The sequence below is a fragment of the Ailuropoda melanoleuca genome, chromosome X, assembly GCF_002007445.2.
Source record: "Ailuropoda melanoleuca isolate Jingjing chromosome X, ASM200744v2, whole genome shotgun sequence".
Lineage (NCBI taxonomy): Eukaryota > Metazoa > Chordata > Mammalia > Carnivora > Ursidae > Ailuropoda > Ailuropoda melanoleuca.
Window position 1 is genome coordinate 57,064,439 of NC_048238.1, and position 25,400 is coordinate 57,089,838.

The window sequence follows — 25,400 nt, forward strand, 5'->3', positions numbered from 1 at the left end:
TGGTGATTTATCTAGATTTATTGTGTCAATTTGGCAGAATAGCTCTGATACAACCTCTCCTGGATGTAATAGCATTAATCTTGCATTTCCAAGAATACAGAACTGGCGATCACCCTATGATCTTCTTCATTACAAGCTAAGGTTTAAGAATTCATCCGTAGGAGGTTAAGATGGTGGAGGAGTAGGGGACACCTTTTTCGGCCGGTCCCCTGAGTTGAGCTGGATAGGTACCAGACCAGCAGGAATATCCACGGAATCAGCCTTGCGTTCTAAGTCTGCTGTCTCGCGGGTGCCGTCCGCGAGTCCGCCTGCTCCCCCGTGCCGTCCGCGAGTCCGCCTGCTCCCCCGTGCAGGTGGCCCGCCAACCGCCAGCCGTCCCGCGTGCGCTCCCATAGCTCCCTTCTCAGTCTGCTGTCTCAAGCGTGCGGGTCCGTGGTCTGTCCGCCCCCCCGTGTAGGTGGCTACCGCTTCCCGGCGCCCTGACACGGCGGCTCCCTCCCCCTTCTGTTTAGCTTCTGATATCTGTGTGCGGTTTCACGGCTCCCCGCTTCGTACCTCGATACTCAGCGCTGGAGATGTTCATTTGTAGAGATCCAGATGTATCTTCCTGCGTCTCATGGTACCTATCCAGCTCAACTCAGGGGACCGGCTGAAAAAGGGGTCCCCTACTCCTCCGCCATCTTAACCTCCTCCATTAATAGCCTTTTTGATTTCGAATTGATTAGATTGTAGTTCTTTTTTTTCTCCAGAAAGGGATTCTCTAGTGTCTTCTTTGCTTTTTTCAAGCCCTGCTAGTGTGTTTGTAATCGTTATTCTGAACTCTAGTTCTGACGTCTTACATTCATACTGATTTGGTCTCTGGCAGTACTACCTCTTGTTCTCTTTTTTGAAGTGAGTTTTTCTGTCCTTGCAGAAGTTTTCTGTCCTCCTACTTTGCAGAAAGTGGTTTTTCTATTTATAGAGTTGCAGCTATTCTTTTCTTAGATCACCTGTTGAATTCACAGGTGTTCAGAATGATGTAATATAACTTGAAATCTGGCTTAGCTTTTCTTTTTCAAAATTGCTTTGGCTATTTGAGGTCTTCTGTGGTTCCATACACGTTTTAGGATTGTTTGTCCTAGGTTTGTGAAAAATGCTGGTGGTGTTTTGATAGGGATTGCATTAAATGTGTAGATTGTTTTGAGTAGTATACACATTTTGACAGTACTTGTTCTTCCAATCCGTGAGCATGGAATGTTTTTCCATTTCTTTGTGTGCTCTTCATTTTTTTCATAAGTGTTCTATAGTTTTCAGAGTACAGATCTTTTACCTCATTGGTTAGGCTTTATTTCCTAGGTATCTTATGGGTTTTGGTACAGTTGCAGATGGGATTGATTCCTTGATTTCTCTTTCTGCTGCTTCATTATTGGTGTATAGAAATGAAACAGATTTCTGTATGTTGATTTTGTATCCTGTGACTTCACTGAATTTGTGTATCAATTCTGGCTTTTTTTTTTTTGGTGTAGTCTTTCAGGTTTTCTATATAGCGCTTCATGTCATCTGCAAATAATGAAGGTTTTACTTCTTCCTTGCCAATTTGGATACCTTTTATTCCTTTTTATTCTCTGATTGCAGTAGTGGCTAGAGCTTCCAGTACTATGTTAAATAACAGTGGTGAGAGCGGACATCCCTGTCTTGTTCCTGACAATAGAGGAAAAGCTCTCAGTTCTCCCATTGAGAATTGTATTAGCTGTGGGCTTTTCATAAATGAACTTTATTGTGTTGAGGTATGTTCCCTATAATGCTACTTTGCTGAGAGGTTTTTTTTTTATCATGAATGGATGTTGTACTTTGTTAAATGCTTTTTCTGCATCTATTGAGAGGATCATATGGTTCTTACCCTTTCTTTTATTAAGGTGGTATATCATGTTGATTGATTTGTGAATATTGAACCACTCCTGCAGACCAGGAATAATTTCCACTTGATTGTGTTCAACGAGTCTTTTAATGTACTGTTGGATTAGATTTAGTAGTAGTTTTTTGGGAATTTTTGCATCCATGTTCATCAGAGATATTGGGCTACATGTAGTTCTCTTTTTTTAGTGGCGTCTTTGTCTGGTTTTCCCTAAACAATTCAATTTCTTTGCTGGTAATTGTTTGGTTCTAATTTTGTTTCTTCCTGTTTCAGTTTTGGTAGTTTTTGTGTTTCTAGGAATTTATCCATTTCTTTCAGAGTGCCCAATTTTTTGGCATATAGTTTTTCATAATATTCTCTTAAAGTTAGTATTTCTGTGGTGTTAGTTGTGATCTCTTGTCTCTCATTTGGGATTTTATTCATTTGGGTCTTTTTCTTTTTTGATAATTCTGCTAGGGTGTCTTAATTTTATTAATTAATTTATTAATTCATTTATTTCTGCTCTAATCTTTATTATTTCCCTTCTTCTGCTGGCTTTAGGCTTTATTTGCTGTTCCTTTTCTAGCTCCTTTAGGTGTAAAGTTAGGTTGTGTATTTGAGGCTTTTCTTGCTTCTTGAGGGCCTGTATTGCTATATAATTTCCCCTTATGACTGCTTTTGCTGCATCCCAAAAGTTTTGGACTGTCATGTTTTCATTACCATTTATTTCCCTGTATTTTTATTTGTTCCTTGATTTCATTGTTTAGTAGAATATTCCATAACCTCCATGTATTTGTTGTCTTTCCAAATTTTTTCTTGTGATTGACTTCAAGTTTCATAGTGTCGTGGTCTGAAAATATGCTTGGTATGATCTCACACTTTTTGTACTTATTGAGGCCTGATTTGTGAACTAGTATGTGGTCTGTTTTGGAGAATATTCCATATGCACTTGAAAAGAATGTGTATTCTGCTGCTTTAGGATGGAATGGTCTGAATATGTATGTTATATCCATCTGGTCCAGTGTGTCATTCAAAACCATTGTTTCCTTGTTGATTTTCTGCTCTGACGATCTGTCCATTGATGTAAGTGGGGTGTTAAAGTCCCCTACTATTATTGTATTATTATCTGAGTTCCTTTATGTTTGTTATTAATTGATTTATGTATTAGGGTGCTCCCATGTTGGGCTCATAAATATTTACAATTGTTATATTTTCTTGCTAGATAGTCCCTGTTGTTATGATATAGTGCCCCTTGTCATCTGTTTTTACACTCTTTGGTTTAAAATCTAGTTTGTCTGGGGGAGCCTGGGTGACTCAGTCATTTAGGCATCTGCCTTTGGCTTGGGTCATGGTCCTGGGGTCCTGGGATGGAGCCCCATGTTGGGCTCCCTGCTCAGCAGGGAGCCTGCTTCTCCCTCACCCTCTGTCTGCCACTTTGCCTGCTTGTGCTCTCTCTCTGTCAAATAAGTAAATAAAATCTTTAAAAAAATAAAATAAAATCTAGTTTGTCTGATTTAAGTATTGCTATTCTGGCTTTCTTTTGATGTCTGTTAGCATGATAAATGGTTCTCCATCCCCCCACTTTCAATATTCGGGTGTCTTTAGGTCTAAAATGAGTCTCTTGTAGGCAGCATATAGATAGTTCTTGTTTTTTGTCCATTTTGACACCCTATGTATTTTGATTAATGTGTTTAGTCCATTTACATTCAGAGTAATTTTTGATAGATATGTATTTATTGCCATTTTATTACTTGTTTTATTATTACTTTTGGAGTTTTTCTCTGTTCCTTTCTTGTCTTTGTCACTTGTGGTCTTTCCTTGTCACTCAAAGAGTTCCCTTTAATATTTCTTGGAGGGCTGGTTTAGTGGTCATGAACTCCTTCAGTTTTTGTTTGTCTAGGAAACTCTTTATCTCTCCTTCTGTTTGAATGACAGACTTGCTGGAGATAGTGTTTTTGGGTACAGATTCTTCCCATTCAGCACGTTGAGTATATCATGCCACTCTCTTCTGGCTTGCCAAATTTCTGTTGATAGGTCTACAGCTAGCCTCTTGGGTCTTCCCTTGTAAGTAGCTACTTCTTTTGTCTTGCTGCTTTTAGAATGTTTTCTTTATTCACTATAGTTTGCAAATTTAACTACAATATGTCTTGGTGTTGGCCTGCTTTTCTTGATTTTGATGAGAGGTTTCTATGTCTCCTGGATCTGGATATCTGTTTCCTTCGCCAGATTAAGGAAGTTTTCAGATGTTATTCTTCAAATAAATTTTCTGCCCCCTTTTCTTTCTCTTCTTTTTCTGGTACTCCTATTATGTGAATGTTATTATATTTGATGAGGTTACTGAGTTCCCTAAGTGTGTTCTCATGTTCCATAATTCTTCTTTCTCTCTTTTGTTGCACCTCATTATATTCCATTGTTTTATCTTCTGCATCACTTACTCATTCCTCTGCTTCTTTACTCCTCCTGTTCATTTTATGTAGTCTGTTTCAGATATCAGTCACTGCATTTTTCATTTCTTTTTAAAAAAACTTATTTATTTTAGAAAGAAAGAGAGGACGGGAGGGAGAGGGAGAGAGAATCTCAAGCAGACTGCACACTGGTGCAGAGCCTGATCTGGGTCTCGAGATCATGACCCGAGCCGAAACTAAGAGTCAGACGGTCAACTGACTCTGCAACCCAGGCATTTTTCATTTCTGAGTGATTATTTTTTAACTCTTTTATCTGGCAGTAAGGGCCTTTCTGAATTGTTCTATTTTTTTTTTCTCAAGCCCGTGAATGTCGTTATGATTGTTGCTTTAAATTCTCCACCATGGGGCGCCTGGGTGGCACAGCGGTTAAGCGTCTGCCTTCGGCTCAGGGCGTGATCCTGGCGTTATGGGATCGAGCCCCACATCAGGCTCTTCCACTATGAGCCTGCTTCTTCCTCTCCCATCCCCCTGCTTCTGTTCCCTCGCTGGCTGTCTCTATCTCTGTTGAATAAATAAATAAAATCTTTAAAAAAAAATAAATTCTCCACCAGGCATATTACTTACATCTGTTTTGCTTAGATTTCTGGCCATGACCTTATCTTGTTTCATTTAGGATGAATTCCTCTATCTTGGCGTTTTGTCTAAGTCTCTGTCTTCTTCTGTATGTTAAAACATAAAAACCTTTTATGTTTCGTGCTCTGGAGATAATGGCTTTATGAAGAAGAGGTCATTTACTGTCAGGGCCTGGCGCTTTAAGGAATATCTCTAGGGTATGCTGTGTGCACCCTGCCGCTGTGTTTTGGCTGCTCTATCCTTCAGGCCAGTCATCTGCAGAGGCTCTCCTTGCCTGCAGTGGGCAGTGTTTGGTTCTTGGCCAGAGTGTGGAGAGTTTTAACTAAATGTGCTGTGGTCTGCTTGTGAAATGAGACCTGATACTACTTACGCTAGCACAGAAGCCTTGCAGAACTCTCTGGTCAGGAGACTTGCGCTGGACAGGGGCTTCCAATGGTCTTCTGGGGAAGGGGCTTTCTGTGCTGGGACTGAGGCAAACTTGACTGGGAAGGACAGTACTGGCAGAGCACAGCAGTATGACACCTGGTATAAGCAGGTTAGACAACCAGTGTCAGCACTGTATTGTTTGCTCTAGGTGGCCGTGTGTTTATGCTGTTGGGGAGGAAATGGTGCCAGACAGGTTCTTTTTCCCCTATAGTGGGGTCTCTGTGCTTATTATTCTAGGGGATCACTCCCAGAAGAGCAAATAATCTCCCTCTTGTGTTTCCCAGGCATTTTTCAGTCACTGTTTTCACTCTCTCCTTCTGGTGTGTTTGCCTGCCTTGTCTCCAGGAGCAGTGCAGTGGCCTCTGGGCTCTATGCCAGCTGTGCTTGCTGACTTACAAAATTTCAGGCTTTAGGGACATGGTGTGGGCAGGGGCCTGCAGTGTTCTTCTGGGGGAGGGTCTCACCGTGCTGGGAATGAAGGGGGTTTGACTGAGAAGGACATTTCTGCCAGAGCACAGGGGCATGGGACTTGGATCAAGCAGGCTATGCAGCCACTGTTGGGCCAAGCAGCCTTGGTCGGGTGGCTCTGTGTTTATGCTGAGGGGCATGGGAGGGAAAAGGTACCCATCAGCTCTTTTGTCTCTGTAGAGGTGTCTCTGTGAAGGCTCCCTCTCACAGATGTGCTCCAAGAAGAGTGAATAATCTTCCCCATGTGTGCCGCAGGTGTTCCTCAGATCCTGGTGTCTGCCCCTAGGTTGTTTGCTTGCCTTCTCTCCAGGAGTAGGGCAGTACCCTCAGAGCACTATCCCAGCCAAGCCAGTGACCTTTAAAACTCTGGTCTTGTAAGCCATGCTGGTTGCAGAAACTCATGAAAATCAGCCCCTCTCATTTTCCCAGCCAGTGGCTTTGGGGAAGTATTCTCCTTGTGCAATCCCCTGTGTGTTCTTCTCTCTTTTGCCTTTCTCCAAGATAAGGACTCCCTCACCTCTGCAGCACCTGCAATCTATTTCTCCCCCAAACCACATCTCCACACTTCCTACCTTCCTCCATGTGGTCTCTTCTCTCTCTCTACTTGTGGGATTTGTTCTTTCGGTCCTCAGATTGATTTCTTGGGTATTCGGAATGATTTGATTGATATCTAGTTGTGTTTGAGGAATGAGAGGAGCCTAGGGTCCTCCTACTACACCACCATCTTAGCTCCTCCTGTCTTTTCATTCTCTTCAAAGTGTCTTTCCCAGAGCAGATGTTTTTACTTTTGATGAATTCCAGTTTATCTACTTTTTTCTTTATGGGTCATGTTTCTGGTGTCATGTCTAAGAAATCTTCGTTTTACCCAAAATCACAAAGATTTTTCTTCTATGTCATCTAAAATTTTTTCGTTTTATGTTTTACATTTAGGTCTATGATTCATTTTTGTTTGAGAGAGAGAGAGAGGGGAAAGAGACCACAAGCGGGGAAGGGGGTTCAGAGTGGGAGGGAGAGAGAATCTTAAGCAAGATCCATGCAAATTCTGGAGCCCGACATGGGGCTTTATCTCCCGACCCTGAGATTATGACCTGAGCTGAAATCAAGAGTAAGGTGCTTAACCAAGTGAGCCACCCAGGTGCCCTGCATTTTGAATTAATGTGTACACATTTGAGTCGTGGGTTGAGGTTAAATTTTTTATATGAATGTCTAGTTTTTCCAAGAAGCACCATTTGTTGAAAAGTCTGTTCTTTATTCATTGAATGGCCTTTGCACCTTTGTTGAGTATCAGTTGACCACATATTTATGGGTATATTTTTGTATGCTCTGTTGTGTTCTATTGATCTGTGTTTCTGTCCGTTTGCCAATAAATACCACATAGTTTTAGTTATTATGTCATTATAATAAATCTTAAAATAGTGTGTTTCCTCAACTTTGGTTTTTTTTGAGGATTGTTTTGACTCTTCTAGTTCCTTTCCATTTCCATATAAGTTTTAGAATCAGCTTATACATTTCTATCAAAATATCTGCTGGGATTTTGATTTTGATTGTGTTGATTCTGTAGATCTCTTTGGATAGGATTAAGTTCTTTTTGAAAAATTTTTTAAAAAGATTTTATTTATTTGAGAGAGAAAGAGAGAGAGAGGCACACAAACAGGGGAGAGGGGAAGAGGGAGAGGGAGAAACAGACTTCTCGCTGAGTGGGGAGCCTGATGCAAGGCTTGATCTCAGGACCCTAGGATCATGGCCTGAGCTGAAGGCAGATGCTTAACCAGCTGAGCCACCCAGGTGCCCCAGGATTAACATCTTAACAATATTGAGTTTTCTAATCTGCATACGATACATATTTTCATTTATTTAGTTATTCCTTGGTTTCTTTTACCAGGGATCTATAGTTTTCAGCATGCAGCTCTTTATTTTATTAATTTATTTTTTTAATAGATTCTTTTTTTTATAATAATTTTTTTATTATGTTAGTCACCATGCAGTACATCCCTAGTTTTTGACGTAAAGTTCCATGATTCATTACTTACGTATAACACCCACTGTACCATGCAATACGTGCCCTCCTTAATATATATTTTTATACTTATATTTAAGTTATTCATATTTTCAAATGATATTTAAATGGTACTGTTTCTTAAATTTTAGTTTCATTTGTTCATTACAAGCTTGCAGAAATCCAGTTCATTTTTGTATGTTGACTTTGTATCCTGAACTTTGCTAAATTATCTTATTAAGTCTATTAGCTTTTTGGTAGATTCCTTGGAACTTTTTACATAAACAATTATGTCCTCAGGGCATAAAGATAGTTTTATTTCTTTCTAGTATGTATGACTTCTTTTTCTTGCTTTATTGAACTGGCTAGACCCTCCATTACAATTTTGAGTAAAAGTGGTAAGAATGGACATCTTTGTCTTTTTTCTGATCATGGGGGTGGAAAACATTTAGTCATTCATCATTAAGTATCGTGTTAGTTGTAGGGTTTTTGCAAATGGTCTATATCAGGTTCAGGAAGTTTCTTCCCATTCCTAGTTTTCTGAGAGTTTTTGTTTTTAATTACGAATAGATGTTGACGTTTTTCACGTGCTTTTTTTTGCATTTATTTTATCATGTTATTTTTCTTCTTTAGGCTGTTAATATGGTGAATTATATTGATTCATTTTCAAATGTTGTACCAGCCATGCATTCATACGATAAAGCCTACTCGGTCACAGAGTAGCACACCCAGTGCTCATCACAAGTGCATTCCTTAATCTCCATCAAGTATTTAACCCATCCCCCACCCACCTCCCTTCTGGTAACCATCTGTTTGTTCTCTATAGTTATGAGTTTGTTTCTTGGTTTGCCTTTATCTCTTCTTTTTTTTTGTCCCGTTGCTCATTTGTTTTGTTTCTTAAATTGCACATATGAGTGAAATCATATGGTATTTTTCTTTCTCTGACTTATTTCGCTTAGCATAATACTTTCTGGCTCCGTCTATGTCATTGCAAATGGGAAGATTTCGTTCTTTTTGATGACTCAGTAATATTCCATTGTGTGTGGGTATATGTGTACTCATATACATATGTATATACCACATCTTCTTTATCCATTAGTTGATTGCACTATTAGGTGTTTACTCAAAGAATACAAAAATTCTAATTCAAAGGGATACATGCGCCCCAATGTTCATAGCAGCATTATCTATAATAGCCAAATAATGGAAACAACCCAGGTGTCCATCGACTGAGTACTAACTTATATTTATTTGTTTATTTAAAGATTTATTTATTTATTTTAGAGAGAGCAAGCATACCAAGTTGGGGGAGGAGCAGAGGGAGAGGGAGAGAGAGAGAGAGAGAGGCAGACTTCCCACTGAATGGGGGCCACATGTGGGGCTTGATCTCACTACCTTGAAATCATGACCTGAGCCGAAATCAAGAGTCAGATGCTCAACCAGCTGAGCCACCCAGGCGCCCTGAGTACTTGACTTTTTTTTGTGAGTACTTGTAATGAGAAATTTCAAACATACACAAAAGGGGAGAGCCTGCTGCCTAGTACAAGGAATCTCCCAGTACCTATCACCCAGGAGAATCCTTGCTGTTTATTTTCATGACAGTCTCATCATTTGAATTTGTGGGGGTTTTTAAATTATTATTATGTTATGTTTGTCACCATACAGGACATCATTAGCTTTTGATGTAGTGTTCATTTGAATTTGATAATGTATTTTGCTGATGCTTCTAAGAGTTGATCTAGGCCTTTGTGCCTATTGTACTTTAAGGTAGAGGTCCCTGACTAGTGCATTGAATTTCCTAATATATCTCAATACCATTTCCAAGCCTTTTTGCTGCCCACCCCTGCCTTTTTCCTTGTTACTCTTCAGGATTCTCAGCATTGTTTGGAGTATAGCTAATTTCAGCACTCTTTCTCATACTTCATTAAGTTTGCTTCCCTTCCTGTTCTCCCCTATTTCTTTCTAGTTTGTATCTAAGGGTCCAAAGGCATTAACAATATGGCCTTCTTGCCAAAAGTTTAGGAATTCCTACTGTAATGACAATGATATATGGATGCTTTTTCTTTTAAAGATTTTATTTATTTATTTGACAGAGATAGAGACAGCCAGTGAGAGAGGGAAGACAAGCAGGGGGAGTGGGAGAGGAAGAAGCAGGCTCACAGCGGAGGAGCCCGACGTGGGGCTCGATCCCATAACGCCGGGATCACGCCCTGAGCCGAAGGCAGACGCTTAACGACTGCGCCACCCAGGCGCCCCTGCTTTTTCTTAAATATTGTACTATGAATTGCTGACTCTTGAGCATGTTTTTTTTCACTGCCAGGGCTTAATGAGTCAATCCCCAGATGTGTCATTTTAACTGAGTTGTTTCCTCATTCGTGTAATGTACTAATTATTTTAATGTATTATTTTTCGGCATCATTAAAACAACTTTGTATTGGTGGTGGTTCTATTTATTGGAGGTTTTCTGTAATTTTGCTTTTATACAATATTTGTCACAATGATGGTGGAAGTTAATGCAACTTTGGAATTTGATCAGCTGCATCAATCTTAAAATAGTTTTCCTATGAGTAGTTCGGATCCACATGCAAAACGTACATTTTTAGACACACTACCCAGAGTAAATGTTAAAATTTGAAAGGGAGTTTTGTCCAACTGGACATCAGATTTAGCACAACATTTAAACTCAGGGGTCGTTGGATTCTTTCTAATAATCAGAAGCTCATTATATTTTTAAGTATATGAGTCATTAAATTTGGACTAGAATATCTGGTGTATCTCCAGATCAGGTAGAGACTTATGAGTCTCTGCCTTTTAATTACTCTAAATGTTAATTTTTATCCATTCACATTGATTTTACCCAATTACATTTTGTAATTTTTTCACTAATCATAACTATCCAACAATTAGATGGATATTTTCCAGTTTGTTGATTAGAAAAAAAGGATGGCAAAAGTAGCTCTGTACCCTTCAGTCCCACATCTTTATTTATTTATTTTTTTAATAATTTTTATTTTGTTCTATTAGTCACCAAGTCCCACATCTTTAAAAATGAGTTGTTTAATTTCATTGAGTAATAAGTATGACGTATGCATTTGGTTTATCTTCAGATGAAAGCAGTTAAGCCTCCTCCACTTGATCTAGGGCGGCTGATGCTGGGGGCCCAGAATAGAAGCTGAATCTTACTAATTGTCCATGCTAACTTCAGTAAAGCTATTTTAACCACCCAAAAACTAGTTCACATAATTTTTCTCCAAATGACTTAGGTACTTACTGTCCCCTGACAACTAGTGCATTTTCCAGAACCCCCAGTTCTTTGTATGGCAAACTATTTTAGATTAATACTTGTTTTTCCCAACATATTCCTGTATAACTAAAGGAAAGGATTCTGCTTTGTCATTTGCAAGTACATTCCTGTGTAGATTTTCCAAAAAGTCTTTTGCACCCCATTTCATATATAACGCTGCTATTTCCTCTGCGTCTTCCTAGAATTCCCCTGTGCTTAATAAGGTCTGTTTAAGGTCAGAAAAATGCAATTGAATTGGATTAACTTGTAAAGGAAAAGTAGCAATGATATAATGCAAAAGCACTTTGTGTTATCAACAGTGATTTATGTGGATCCCAGTGACAGATACATCAGGCTATACTTTCCAGGGCACACTCATAATTTGATTGCTAAAAATAAAAGGACAGTTAACTTTTCTGCCTTTCCCAGCTCTGCCTCTCCTCCTTCAGTCAGAAGCCCATATGATATAGTGTATATTAGTAACCTTTCTTCTTTTTTCTTTCCTTTAAAAAATATTTTACTGTTTAGTCTTCTAGGCCCAGAGACAGATTTATTGTGAAGCTTATGTTTCATAGCCTCTCACTTGCATTGACCCCTTCTGAGACACTGGAAGGAGTCTTAGCAGTTTGTTCACATGGTTATGTGTTTTTGCAAAAGTAAAATATTTCAGCCACAAGCATTTAAGCCCATTGTTTATTTCTACTTAGCCCTCTGGTAGACTTTCCCTTTGTTTTGAGTGGTGTGGGATTTGCCATGGGCATTTTGCGGATCTGACTAAGGGAAGGTTGAATTGGGGATGTTTGGTTTGGGGTTAGTAGGATATTTGGCCAAATGTGGTTCTTAGTCATTTCTGTGTATAGTGAAATTTTTGCTAGGAATTCTGATGTAGGAATGTCTTCCAGTAATACCCCTACCACCCATGTTGCCAACTCACTCAGTGTTATGACATAAAGGTGTAAGGCCCAGTGTAAAAATGGTAAATGATGGTTATCAATTCAGAGTTGGGGCGCCTGGTGGCTCAGTCGGTTAAGTGTCTGCCTTCCACTCCGGTCATGATCCCAGGGTCCTGGGATCGAGCTCTGCATCGGTCTCCCTGCTCGGCAGAGAGCCTGCTTCTTCTTCTCCCTCTGCCTGCCACTCTCCCCCTGCTTGTGCTCGCTCTCTCTGTCAAATAGATAAATAAAAATCTTTATTTAAAAAAAACCCAAAGAGTATTTAATACTAATCACTACACAAGTAAACTTCTCTGAAATGCTCTAAAATCTTATAGTGCATATATGAAAGAAACTTGATAGTGTTCCCAAATTTGACAACAGCTCTAAAAATTTATTAATATTTGGTTGTGACATTGAAAGGAACTTTCCTAAGCTATAAAAAAATATTTTGACATACAGGAATAACTAAATTATCTTTCTTTTCTCTGTATAGAAAATGCCTTTACAAAGTTATTGTCAAATGAAGCAGGAGAGTATACAGTGAAAATATAGGAAAAGAAAATAAAGGTGTATCATGATTTTATGGTATTTGGTGGCTTCCTAAAATTTGTAACTTGTTATTGTGTTAACTCATTCAGAATATTTACTTTTGTACAAAATTTTGTTATAGTTTTATATTATTTTTCTTTTTCTTAAGATTTTATTTATTTGAGAGGGAGAGTGAGAGAGAGCATGAGAGCAGGGTGAGGCGAAGAGAGAGAAGCAGACTCCCTGCTGAGCAGGGAGACCTGCGCAGGGCTCGTTCCCAGGACTCAGGGATCATGACCTGAGCCGAAGGCACACACTTAACCGACTGAGCCACCCAGGCTCAGTTTTGTATTATTTTTCATTTCTTTAAAAATTTTTTTATTATGTTCAGTTAGCCACCATACAGTACATCATTTTTGATGTAGTGTTCAGTGATTCATTAGTTGCGTATAACACCCAGTGCTCATCACTACCTATGCCCTTCTTATTATTTTTCTCAAGGAAAACCCTTAAAATGTTTGCATTTCAGAGGCTGCAAAAGGTGGATTCACTTCTTTCTAGGTGTCACATAGAAAATTGTCCTGTGCAAACATAATTTACAGTCAGATTGCAGTTCAACATGTTAATAATACATAAATATTGGTCACTTTTTAAAGACTGTTAAGCTTTCAAATTTCTGGATCATAGTTACAACTGAGATTGTAGTTAAGACTAATGTGCAGTCAATTTAGAGGACAGATTTGGAGGGGCACCTGGGTGGCTCAGTTGGTTAAGTGTCCAGCTCTTGGTTTTGGCTCAGGTCATGATCTCAGTGTCATAAGATAGAGCCCTGCCTCAGGCGGAGTTGGCTTGAGATTCTTTCTCCTTCTCCCTCTCCTTCCCTCTTTGCTCCCTCTCTGGCTTGTGGGCACTTACGCTTTCTCTCTCTCTAAAATAAGTAAATAAAATCTAAAAAAAGAAAACAGATTTGGAGAGGACATTTTTTTCAACTAAGTCAAGGAGCTCTTGTATTTGGAATAAACTCTTCAATAAGGTGATGTAATTGTGATGTTAAATTGAGTGGGGTTGTTTTATTGAAAAAATGCTACAGTAGAACAGATTAGAGCTTTAATTAACAGAATTCAAGGAGAGTTGAATAGTCAAGATATCTCTAATTTTGTAATAAGTAGAATTAATGTGATTATTTCTCTTTGCAGCATCAGCCTTTAAATACATTTGGGGAATTGTGTCTTACCTTGTAAAGTTTGTAAATGAGTATAATACTCTTGTTTGTCTTGTCCATGTGAAGACTGTAGACTTTAAAGAGATTAACCCAAAGTTTAATTTAATCACTCAGTGGTCTGTTCAGGGGAAAAATAAAAGGGGCAGATAATATGAAGGTCTTTCTCTGGAATTATTTGGCCTTTTTGAAAGGGAAAATGTAAAAACAAATTTAATTAGATACAAGTACTGAATGACTTCAAAGATTAATGCCTTATTACCAAATTACTTTTGTCCCTGAAATTTATACTGCTAGCATTTTGAGTGCTTTTTCCCTTTACTCAGATAAAGGCTGCAGTCCATATGCCTAATTTAGACTACACTTTAAAAAATGGCCACCTAACTGGGTGTTATACGCAAGTAATGAATCATGGAACTTTGCATCAAAAACTAGGGATGTACTGTATGGTGACTAACATAATATAAAAAATTATTATTTTTTTGATAGGTAGGTAAGATCTGATGATTTATTTTTTAAATTTTTTATTATATTAGTCACCATACAGTACATCCCTGGCTTCTGATGTAAAGTTCGATGATTCATTAATTATTATTAAAAAAATGTATTGGGGCACCTGGGTGGCTCAGTCGGTTAAGCATCTGCCTTCAGCTCAGATCATGATCCCGGGGTCCTGGGATCGAGTCCCATATCGGGCTCCTTGTTCAGCGGGGAGGCTGCTTCTCCCTCTCCCCTGCTCTTTCTCTCTCTTTCAAATAAATAAATAAAATCTTAAAAAAAATAAAAAATGGCCACCTAGATGCTAGCAGTTACCAAATTCATCCTGTGGACCAATATATTCCTTGCTCCCCTTAACTATTTTTTTTTTTAGATTTAAGTATAGTTGATATACATAACTGGTTTTTTATTATTGAAAAAGTAACACAGAATAAAATCCCCCTCCCAAAAGAAACCAGTTATCAGTTTGCTGATGTCTGTATCCTTCCAGAAATAGACTATGAGTGTAAAATGGTTTATGTGTATCTATATAGACATCCGTCTGTCTATATCTATCAGTCAATGGAAGCTGAGATGTCCACTGAGAAAAGAGGAAGAACTAAAATAGAACAAAAGCATTTATTTGGGGTCTCAGAATTACAATTCAGGAAGCACAGATTTATGTAGCAGCCCAAATTATGTTCCCTTAAGGAACAAAAGTCACTGGTTTTTAAAGACAAAGAGAAATGGTTGTATACATTGTTTACAAAGAATTTTGATTGGTATTGGTGGCAGAAAACTAATTTTGGCTCAACAAAATTCTAAGGCAGTCACTAAGCAAAAGTCTGTTAATGTAGTAAGTTGCAGATGTTTGTGCAGAGTCTTGGAACATTTCTGGTTTGGCCCAGTTCAGAAGTTCATGGTTCTACCAGGTGAGAGCATGTATAAGGCCCACCTCCTTAATGGCCTCCTGGCTCCATTTTAAAACCCCTTGACGTGAGAACTCCATTTTCTTTCACCTTTCACATATACTGTATATATTATCTGTACCTTGCTTTTCTCACTTAGTAAGTATATCTTAGAGATTGTTCCATATCAGCATACAGAGATGAATTTTTTTTATTTCTATTTGGAGCTTTCTTCATTTCCTAACTTTTCCTATGGCAAATGATAGAGCATTGAACATTCTGTTTTTCAAACATTGTATTAGAGTAAAGCAGGATTTTGCTTAATATAATTCCTAGATAATAATCATCCATCCATGAAGATGTAGAGTCAGTTTTTCAAGAGGGTTAGGTTTCTGATTTAGTTGAGCGTTATCCCAAATTTCAAAAAAAGGTCAAATTCAATATAAAAATCTAGCAGTGGAGGAATGGCATGGACAGCGAGTTTTACTATTTCCTTTGTATAATTTTGTATTTAAATATTTCATAATACATAACCATGCATTCGTTGTATAATTTTTTAACAAAATGATAATATATTAGCAATGAAAATTTTGCCAGTGCACTGAGTTTACAGATAGTTTAGTGTATGAAAAATAATGCTACAACTTAAAAAAAACTAATAAAATCTGCATCTTTTTCATTTTAAGATATTTGGTTTTTTAATTTTTTTTCATAAAATAGAAACTTTAATCAATTTTAACAAATGTATCACACTGAATGTAATACATTAAGCAATATAATAGGGGACACTATAAAGGAAGAGTTTTATGGAAATCTGTACTGTCTCTTCAATATTCTTTTTTTCCCAGTGTTTATTTAAATTCTGGTTAGTTAACAGTGTATTATTAGTTTCAGGTGTACAATATAGTGATTCAACACTTCCATACAACACTTGGTGGTAATCCATCAACTATTTAACCCATCCCCCCACCCACCTCCCCTCTGGTAACCATTTCTTTGTTCTCCGTAGTTAAGAGTCTGTTTTTGGTTTGCCCCCCCTTCCCCACCTTTGCTCACTTGTTTTGTTTCTTAAATTCTACATATGAGTGAAATCATATGGTATTTATCTTTCTTGGACTTATTTTGTTTAGCATAATACTCTCTAGCTCCATCCATATTGTTGTAAATGGCAAGATTTCATTCTTTTTTATGGCTGAGTGGTATTCCATCGTTCCATATCTTCTTTATCCATTCATCAGTCAGTGGACACTTGGGCTGTTTCCATAATTTAGCTAGTGCAGTTAATGGTGCTGTAAGCATCAGGATACTTGTATCCCTTTGAATTAGTATTTTTGTATTGTTTGGGTAAATACTTAGTAGTGGAATTGCTGGGTCATAGGGTAGTTTGAGAACTACCTGTAGTTTATAGAACATCCTTAGTTTCAGTTTCAGTTGCATAGGTAGTAGCTATTTTTAACTTTTTGAGGAACCTCCATACTGTTGTCCAGAGTGGCTACACCAGTTTGCATTCCCACCAGCAGTGCAAGAGGGTTCCCCCTTCTCCGCATCCTTGCCAACAACTCTTGTTTCTTGTGTTGTTGATTTTATCCATTCTTACAAGGGTAAGGTGATATCTCATTGTAGTTTTGATTTGCATTTCCCTGATGATCACTGATTTTGAGCATCTTTTCATGTGTCTGTTGGCCATCTGTATGTCTTCTTTGGAAAAATGTCTATTCATGTCTTCTGCCCATTTTTTATTTGGATTTTTTTTGGTGTTGAATTTGATAAGTTTTTAAATATATTTTGGATCCTAATGCTTTATCGAGTGTGTTATTTGCAAATATCTTCTCCCATTCAGTAGGTTGCCTTTCTGTTTGGTTGATGGTTTGTTTCCTTTGCTGTGTAAAAGCTTTTCATTCTGGTGTAGTCCCAATAGTTTATTTTTGTTTTTGTTTCCCTTGCCTTAGGAGACATATCTAGAAAAATGTTGCAATGGCTGATGTCAGAGAAATTACTGCCTGTGTTCTTTTCTAGGATTCTTATGGTTTCAAGTCACACACTTAGGTCTTTAATCCATTTTGAGTTTATTTCTGTGTATGGTGTTATAAAGTGGTCCAGTTTCATTCTTTTACAGGTAGTCCAGTTTTCCTAGCACCATTTATTGAAGAGACTGTCTCTTTCTCGTCTTATATTCTTGCCTCCTTTGTCATAGATTCATTGATCATATAAGCATAGGTTTATTTCTGGGTTTTTTTTTAAAGATTTTATTAATTTATTTGACAGAGATAGAGACAGCCAGTGAGAGAGGGAACACAAGCAGGGGGAGTGGCAGAGGAAGAAGCAGGCTCATAGCAGAGGAGCCTGATGTGGGGCTCGATCCCATAACGCCGGGATCACGCCCTGAGCCAAAGGCAGACGCTTAACCACTGTGCCACCCAGGCGCCCCTATTTCTGGGTTTTTAAAAAATTCTGTTCCAATGAAGACATACAAATGGCTAACAGACACATGAAAAAATGTTCAAAATCATTAGCCATCAGGGAAATTCAAATCAAAACCACACTAAGATACCACCTTACGCCAGTTAGAATGGCAAAGATAGACAAGGCAAGAAACAACAATTGTTGGAGAGGATGTGGAGAAAGGGGATCCCTCCTACATTGTTGGTGGGAATGCAAGTTGGTACAGCCACTCTGGAAAACAGTGTGGAGGTCCCTTAAAAAGTTAAAAATTGAACTACCCTATGACCCAGCCATTGCACTACTGGGTGTTTACCCCAAAGATACAGACGTAGTAAAGAGAAGGGCCATATGCACCCCAATGTTCATAGCTGCATTGTCCACAATAGCCAAATCATGGAAGGAGCCGAGATGCCCTTCAACAGATGACTGGATTAAGAAGCTGTGGTCCATATATACAATGGAATATTACTCAGCTATCAGAAAGAACGAATTCTCAACATTTGCTGCAACATGGACGGCACTGGAGGAGATAATGCTAAGTGAAATAAGTCAAGCAGAGAAAGACAATTATCATATGATTTCTCTCATCTATGGAACATAAGAACTAGGATGATCGGTAGGGGAAGAAAGGGATAAAGAAAAGGGGGGTAATCAGAAGGGGGAATGAAACATGAGAGACTATGGACTATGAGAAACAAACTGAAGACTTCAGAGGGGAGGGGGTGGGGGAATGGGATAGACTGGTGATGGGTAGTAAGGAGGGCACGTATTGCATGGTGCACTGGGTGTTATACGCAACTAATGAAGCATCAAACTTTACATCGGAATCTGGGGATGTACTGTATGGTGATTAACACAATATAATAAAATAAAATTAAAAAAAAATAATAAAAATTCTGTTCCATTGATCTATGTGTCTCTTTTTTTTTGCCAGTACCATACAGTTTATATTAATGGTTTTAATTTTCAGTATCCTATATCGAAGCATCCAAGTAGAGTGTTACTTGATTAATATATGTATATTATTTTTTCAACAAAGGATAATAGAATTTATGTTGTAAAATATGTAATCTATATCAGGTTCCTCCTATGTATTTTAAATAGTTTTTAATTGAGTCAAAACTATTTGTGGTTGGTGAATCAAACATATTAGAAATTCAAGATAACTGATGAATCATTTCACTTTTCTGACTTAAGTCTGTATAAAATTACAGAATCCTTTCAAGCTCTGAAAAACCTCTGATTACCTTTATGTTGAGTTGTTATGAAAATGTAAGAAAGTGAGCTTTAAACCAGTCTTTTAGGAAAATGAAGCCCTTTAAGTTAGGGTGATTTGTCCAAGGTTCTAGCTTTCATCCTACTTGAAAGCAAATTATGTAGAAATCGCATGCAGATAAAGTATACTGTGCTCAAATTTCATGTTTTAGGCATTTCAGTAGATAAAGAATAGCATACTCATTAAAATAATGGATCGTTATAATTTCTGTGGACATTTAGCACCCTCCACTCCACTATTAATGCTTTTGAGGTCACAGAATATGTTTATTTTGTTTTCTTCTCTTCCACTCCTGCCCTCATCTAAATACAGTGAATAGTCTTCCACCTTGAGTCCTTCCTATGAGTCACATTCATAATTTGTAGACTAGTATATGTTTATTTTTAGAGGAACTATTGATTTAATAGAAAAATAGTTCTTATGAAAATAGAAATAACAGCATTGGTTCTTCTTTTAATTTAATTTTATTTAAATTCAGTTAGCCAACATATAGATCATCCTTAGTTTCAGATGTAGAGTTCAGTAATTCATCAGTTGCATGCAATGGCCAGTGTTCATTACATCAAGTGTCCTCCTTAATGCCCATCACCCGGTTACCCTATGCCCCCGATCCCCCTTGCCATCCAGCAACCCTCAGTTTCTTTCCCATAGTTAAGAGTCTCCTATGGTTTGTCTCCCTCTCTGATTTCTTCCCATTCCGTTTTTCCCTCCCTTCCCCTGTGATCTTCTGTGTTGTTTCTATATTCTTTATTTTATTTTATTATTTTTTTAAAGATTTTACTTATTTATTTGACAGAGATAGAGACAGCCAGCGAGAGAGGGAACATAAGCAGGGGGAGTGGGAGAGGAAGAAGCAGGCTCCTAGTGGAGGAGCCTGATGTGGGACTCGATCCCAGGACTCCGGGATCACGCCCTGGGCCAAAGGCAGACGCTTAACCGCTGTGCCACCCAGGCGCCCCTATATTCTTTATTTTAAAGACTTTATTTATTTATTTGAGAGAGAGAGGGAGAGAGAGCAAGCACGAATAGGGGGAAGGGCCAGAGGGAGAAGCAGACTTCCCGGTGGGCTGTGAGCCCAACACGGGGCTCCATCCCAGGACCCTGAGATCGTGACCTGAGCTGAAGGCAGAGGCTTAACTGAGCCACTCAGGAGCCCCTGTTTCTTATATTCTTTATATGAGTGAAACCATATGATAATTATCTTTCTCTGATTGACTTATTTTGCTCAGCATAGTATCCTCCAGTTCCTTCCATGTCCATGTAAATGGTAAGATTTCATCCTTTCTGATGGCTGAGTAATATTCTATTGTATATATGGGCCACATCTTCTTTATCCATTCATCCGTTGATAGACATCTCAGCTCTTTCCACAGCTTGCCTATTGTGGACATTGATGCTATAAACATTGGGGTGCAGGTGCCCCTTCAGATCACTACATTTGTATCTTTGGGGTAAATACCTAGTAGTGCAATTAACAATACTGGTTCTTAATAAAAGATTGAGAGAAAAAGACAAGCTGTTGAAACTTTGGAACAATGTGGTGAATAGGTGGAGGTGGTTTTCATTGGCAGGGAAAATGTGAAAGAGGTAAGCCGTCCCAGAATTGTACTGCTACCAGCAATTCCCAGGTTTACAGAGTCAGTGCTTGTTTTGCTCACCATTGTATCCCTAGCGGCTAGCACAGTGCCAGGCACACAATAGACACTCAGTAAATATTTGTTGAATAAATAAATGTTATTTTAGTTTCCTGCTCAAGGATGTGGTATCCAGAACAGTATTGTGATAATCACTGTATGAATTTCCTCTTAAAAGAAACAAAGGTAGTGCTTGTTTTTGTTTCCTTTGAGACTTTGGGCTTGAAAAGTCTCTTTGATATCTAACTCTCTAGATATCCTTAGGTGTCTAACATTCAGAGGAAAAGTTGAGTGATGTTACCCCAAAGGGGAACATTTTTGTTTGTGGTAAGTGTGGTTGGCCAGCTTTAAAACACACAAATAAAAGTTATTAAATGAGTAAGTGTTTTTAGTCTATAGCATGAAAACAACATAGGGTAATATAACTTTTGTGTGTAGTATTTTAAATACGTAGTTTCCGTATCTCCTTATGCCTTTTATAATTAGAAGATAGGTTAATGCAGTAGAAATTATAGTAAACCATCTAGTGAGAAAGTGATTTTTGATTGTTGGTGGGAATGCAAGTTGGTACAGCCACTTTGGAAAACAGTGTGGAGGTCCCTTAAAAAGTTAAAAATTGAGCTACCCTATGACCCAGCCATTGAACTACTGGGTATTTACCCCAAAGATACAGACATAGCGAAGAGAAGGGCCGTATGCACCCCAGTGTTCATAGCAGCATTGTCCACAATAGCTAAATTGTGGAAGGAGCCAAGATGCCCTTCAACAGATGACTGGATTAAGAAGATGTGGTCCATATATACAATGGAATATTACTCAGCCATCAAAAAGAACGATTTCACAACATTTGCAGCAACATGGATGGAACTGGAGGAGATAATGGTAAGCAAAATAAGTCAAGCAGAGAAAGACAATTATCATATGGTTTCACTCATTTATGGAACATAAAAAGTAGGAAGATCGGTAGGAGAAGAAAGGGAAGAATGAAGCGGGGTGGGGGTAAACAGAACAGGGAATGAAGCATGAGAGACTATGGACTCTGGGAAACAAACTGAGGGCTTCAGAGGGGAGGGGGGTGGGGGAATGGGATAGGCTGGTGATGGGTAGTAAGGAGGGCACGTATTGCATGGTGCACTGGGTGTTATATGCAAGTAATGAATCATGGAACATTGCATCAAAAACTAGGGATGTACTGTATGGTGACTAGCATAACATAATAAAAAGTTATTATAAAAAATTTAAAAAGTAAAGTAAGTTTTAAGAACAGTTTCTCATTGGATATGTTGGTAAATTAGCATTTTGGGGGGAGGTGGAAATTAGCTCAAAACCAGATCTTTTAAAAAAGATACCATATACAGTGTATTTAAACGTAAAGAGAAAGGAAATTTCCACCCTTTCAAAACAGTTTCGTACTTTATCATAAAAAATTATAGTAGTACCTGGAGCAGTACTGTCCAATGCAATGTACTGCAGTGATGTAAATGTTCTATAGATCCCCAGTACCATATGGCAGCCACTTAGCCACAGTGGCCATTGAACACTTGAAATGTAGCTAATACAACTAACTGAATTTTTTATCTTAATTTTTTTGTTTAAAACAATTATCATATAGTAAAATTGACTTCTTTTTGGTATACAGGTCTATGATTTCTTTTTTTTTTTAGTTTGGTGAATTTTTTTTTAAAGATTTTATTTATTTAACAGAGAGAGAGACAGCCAGTGAGAGAGGGAACACAAGCAGGGGGAGTGGGAGAGGAAAAAGCAGGCTCCCAGCGGAGGAGCCTGATGTGGGGCTTGATCCCAGAACTCTGGGGTCATGCCCTGAGCCGAAGACAGATGCTTAACCCCTGAGCCACCCAGGCGCCCCTAGTTTGGTGAATTTTAACACATGTATAGATTCATTTAACTACCACCGCAACCAGGACACTCTAGTCCCATCATGCCAAAATCTCTCCTGTGCTGCCCCTTTATAGTCACTCCTTTCCCACCCGTCATCTGTTCTCCATCTTCCTCTTTAGTTTAAATGTTTAAAATTTTTAACTTTTTAAAGATATTTATTTATTTATTTGAGAAAGAGAGAGCAAAGGTGGGAAGGGCCAGAGGGAGTTGGAGAAAAAGACTCCTCGCTGAGTGGCTTGTGTGAGACTCGATCTCAGGACCCTGGGATCATGACCTGAGCCAAAGGCAGATGCTTAACTGACTGAGCCACCCAGGCACCCCTATTTAAATTTTTTAAAGGATTTTATCTATTTGAGAGAGAGAGTATGTGCATGAGTTGGGGGGGAGGGGTAGAGGGATAGAGAGAAGCAGACTCCCTGCTGAGCAGGGAGCCTAACTTGGAGCTCAGTCCCAAGACCCTGAGATCATGACCTGAGCCCAAGCAGATGCTTAACCGTCTGAACCACCCAGATGCCCCTGAATATTTAAATTTTTAAAGTAATTTTCTTAATCAGAAAACCATTGACTTCAGTGGACTGAGATTAGAGTTTGAAAGAAAATCTCTTTAGGGGTGCCTGGGTGGCTCAGTCGGTTAAGCATCTGTCTTTGGCTCAGGTCATGATCTCAGGGGCCTGGGATTGCGCCCCACATCGGGCTCCTTGCTCAGCAGGGAGCCTGCTTCTCCCTGTCCCTCTGCCTGCTGCTCCCCATTCTTATGCTTGTGCTCTCTCTCTCTCTGTGTCAAATAAATAAATAAAATCTTTTAAAAAATTTAAAAAACTCTTTAGAGATACAAAAACACAAAAGCCTTCATTTTATAGTGACTGTATTTATATTGCATCTCTTTGAAAAGTGTATGCCTGAACTACATGTGGTTTGGCTATACTGTGGCTTATTCATAAAAAGTGTTATGTGGCACATTCCAAGACAAAATTTAAATTATTTTCCCACTTCTGTTTTGGATCACTTATGCTAGTAATCTCTTCCATAACTAAGAGCAAGCTGACCAGCTAGAATTATCAGTCTTAGAATCTTTTTTGTTTCATGGACGCATTTTAAGATTCCACCAAATACCTAGCCCTTGATTACCAAGCTAAAGGAAGAAATAAAAATATTAAGTTCATTAAAATAAGTGAGAGATTTAACTATATAACTATTGTAGACAGTTTAAAGTGAGATTTCCTACTCTTAATTACTTTTTTAAGTAGACTCCACACCCAGTATGGAACCTAATGCAGGGCCTCAACTCACGACCCTGAGATCAAGACCCGAGGCAAGATCAAGAGTCAGGCACTTAACTGACTGAACCGCCCAGGTGCCCTGATTCTTAAGTACTTTTAATTATGTTTTGGGGTTGCTTTTCTTTATGGAACAGAGATTTTCACCAGAAATCCATAATAATAATAATGCCCATATTTTTAAAAAGATTTTACTAATTTGTCAGAGAGAGAGTGCACAAGCAGGGGGAGTGGCAGGCAGAGGGAGAAGCAGGCTCCCAGCTGAGCAAGGAGCCCAATGCAGGACTCGATCCCAGGACCCTGGGATCATGACCTGAGCTGAAGGCGGAAGCTTAACAGACTGAGCCACCCAGGCGTCCCAATAATGCCCATATTTTTACTGCCTTTAGAACATTAGTACCCTATTGCCTTTCCAAATCAGTGGGTCCGAAACAGTTTATTCTTTCTTTTCCCTCCACTCCAACCTCTTAACTTCTTCCAGTTTTCCTCCTCTCTCTCTGATAATAATTAATGGCAACACCATCTATACATTGGCCCAAACCATAAACATATAAATCGTTGTAATCCTCTCCTTTATTCTCTATAATCTCCTTACTAGTTCTTGCCCTCCCACATGTATGTTGGAATTGGCCTTTTTTCTTTACCCCCAGTGTTCATTTCTTAATTCAGATCTTCTCTGTACCACTATTGCAATTGCAATAGTCTCCTAAGTGATCTTCCATCCTTTGTTACTCCATCCCACCACACATGTCTCCAAAAGGATTCTTCTCTAAAATGCTAATACAATCATGTCATTCCCCTGCTTAACTTCTCTATAGCCCCTTATTACCAACAGGATAAATTGCAAACCATTATTGGCATAAAAGGGGCCCCATAATAAATCAGTTGCCCAATTCTCTTGCTTGTGATCTTTATCTCCTTTATCCATTTGTCTGGGATTCCTGTCTCATGTGTCCTTGCTGATTTGTGTTTGTCCTTTTACATTAAGGTATTATCTCCCCTAAGAAGCCTTTTCTGACCTATATTCCCAGGGATGAATACATGTCTGTTTTCTGTATTTTTCTGTTATAGTATATGCTCCCTGTGACTGTGCCATGCTCAGCTTTGTGTCTCGAGAATCCTGGTTCCTGGCACATATAATAGGTGCTCAATAAATATTAGTTGTTCAGTGTTTACCTTTAACTCACTGCTGCAAAGAACTGCTTTCCTATCTATTTACTCATATGATCCTTATAACAACCCTAGAAGATTATAGGGCATATTTCCCCACTTTTCAGATGGTAGAATTAATGAGTGTGATTGACTAATAAGCGGAGAATTTTCAGTGGAACACAAATCTTCTGACTCTCAGCCCAGTAATTGTGTGTTTGTGCATATGTGTTTGTGTGTATGACCACATCATTAATTTTTGTAAGGTGTCAGCCAAAGATATGCATGTACTCATGGTAGTAGTTAAATTATATACAGTAACTGAGGTGTAGGAAGCCAGTCATTGTTTTTATCATTGAATCAGGTGAAACAATAAATATATCCTTATTTTGAATAAAAATAATACTAGGCTGTAGTAGCTTAGAAGGTTATAGGAATATATGCTACAAAACCCTATGATACTACCTTTAATCATAAACTAGCATGCTTGTATCTTTTTTCCAAACAAAGTTATCTTAATTGAACATTTTAAATTTTTAACTTCATATCACTTTTTATTTTCTGCAGCTGAT

At 38.5% G+C, this 25,400-nt stretch overlaps 1 protein-coding gene across 4 annotated transcripts in view; it reads left to right on the plus strand.

The window, feature by feature from the left end:
- ATP7A (ATPase copper transporting alpha) overlaps positions 1-25,400 on the plus strand; it is a 148,974-nt gene that overhangs the window by 63,636 nt on the left and 59,938 nt on the right. The window lies entirely within an intron of this gene.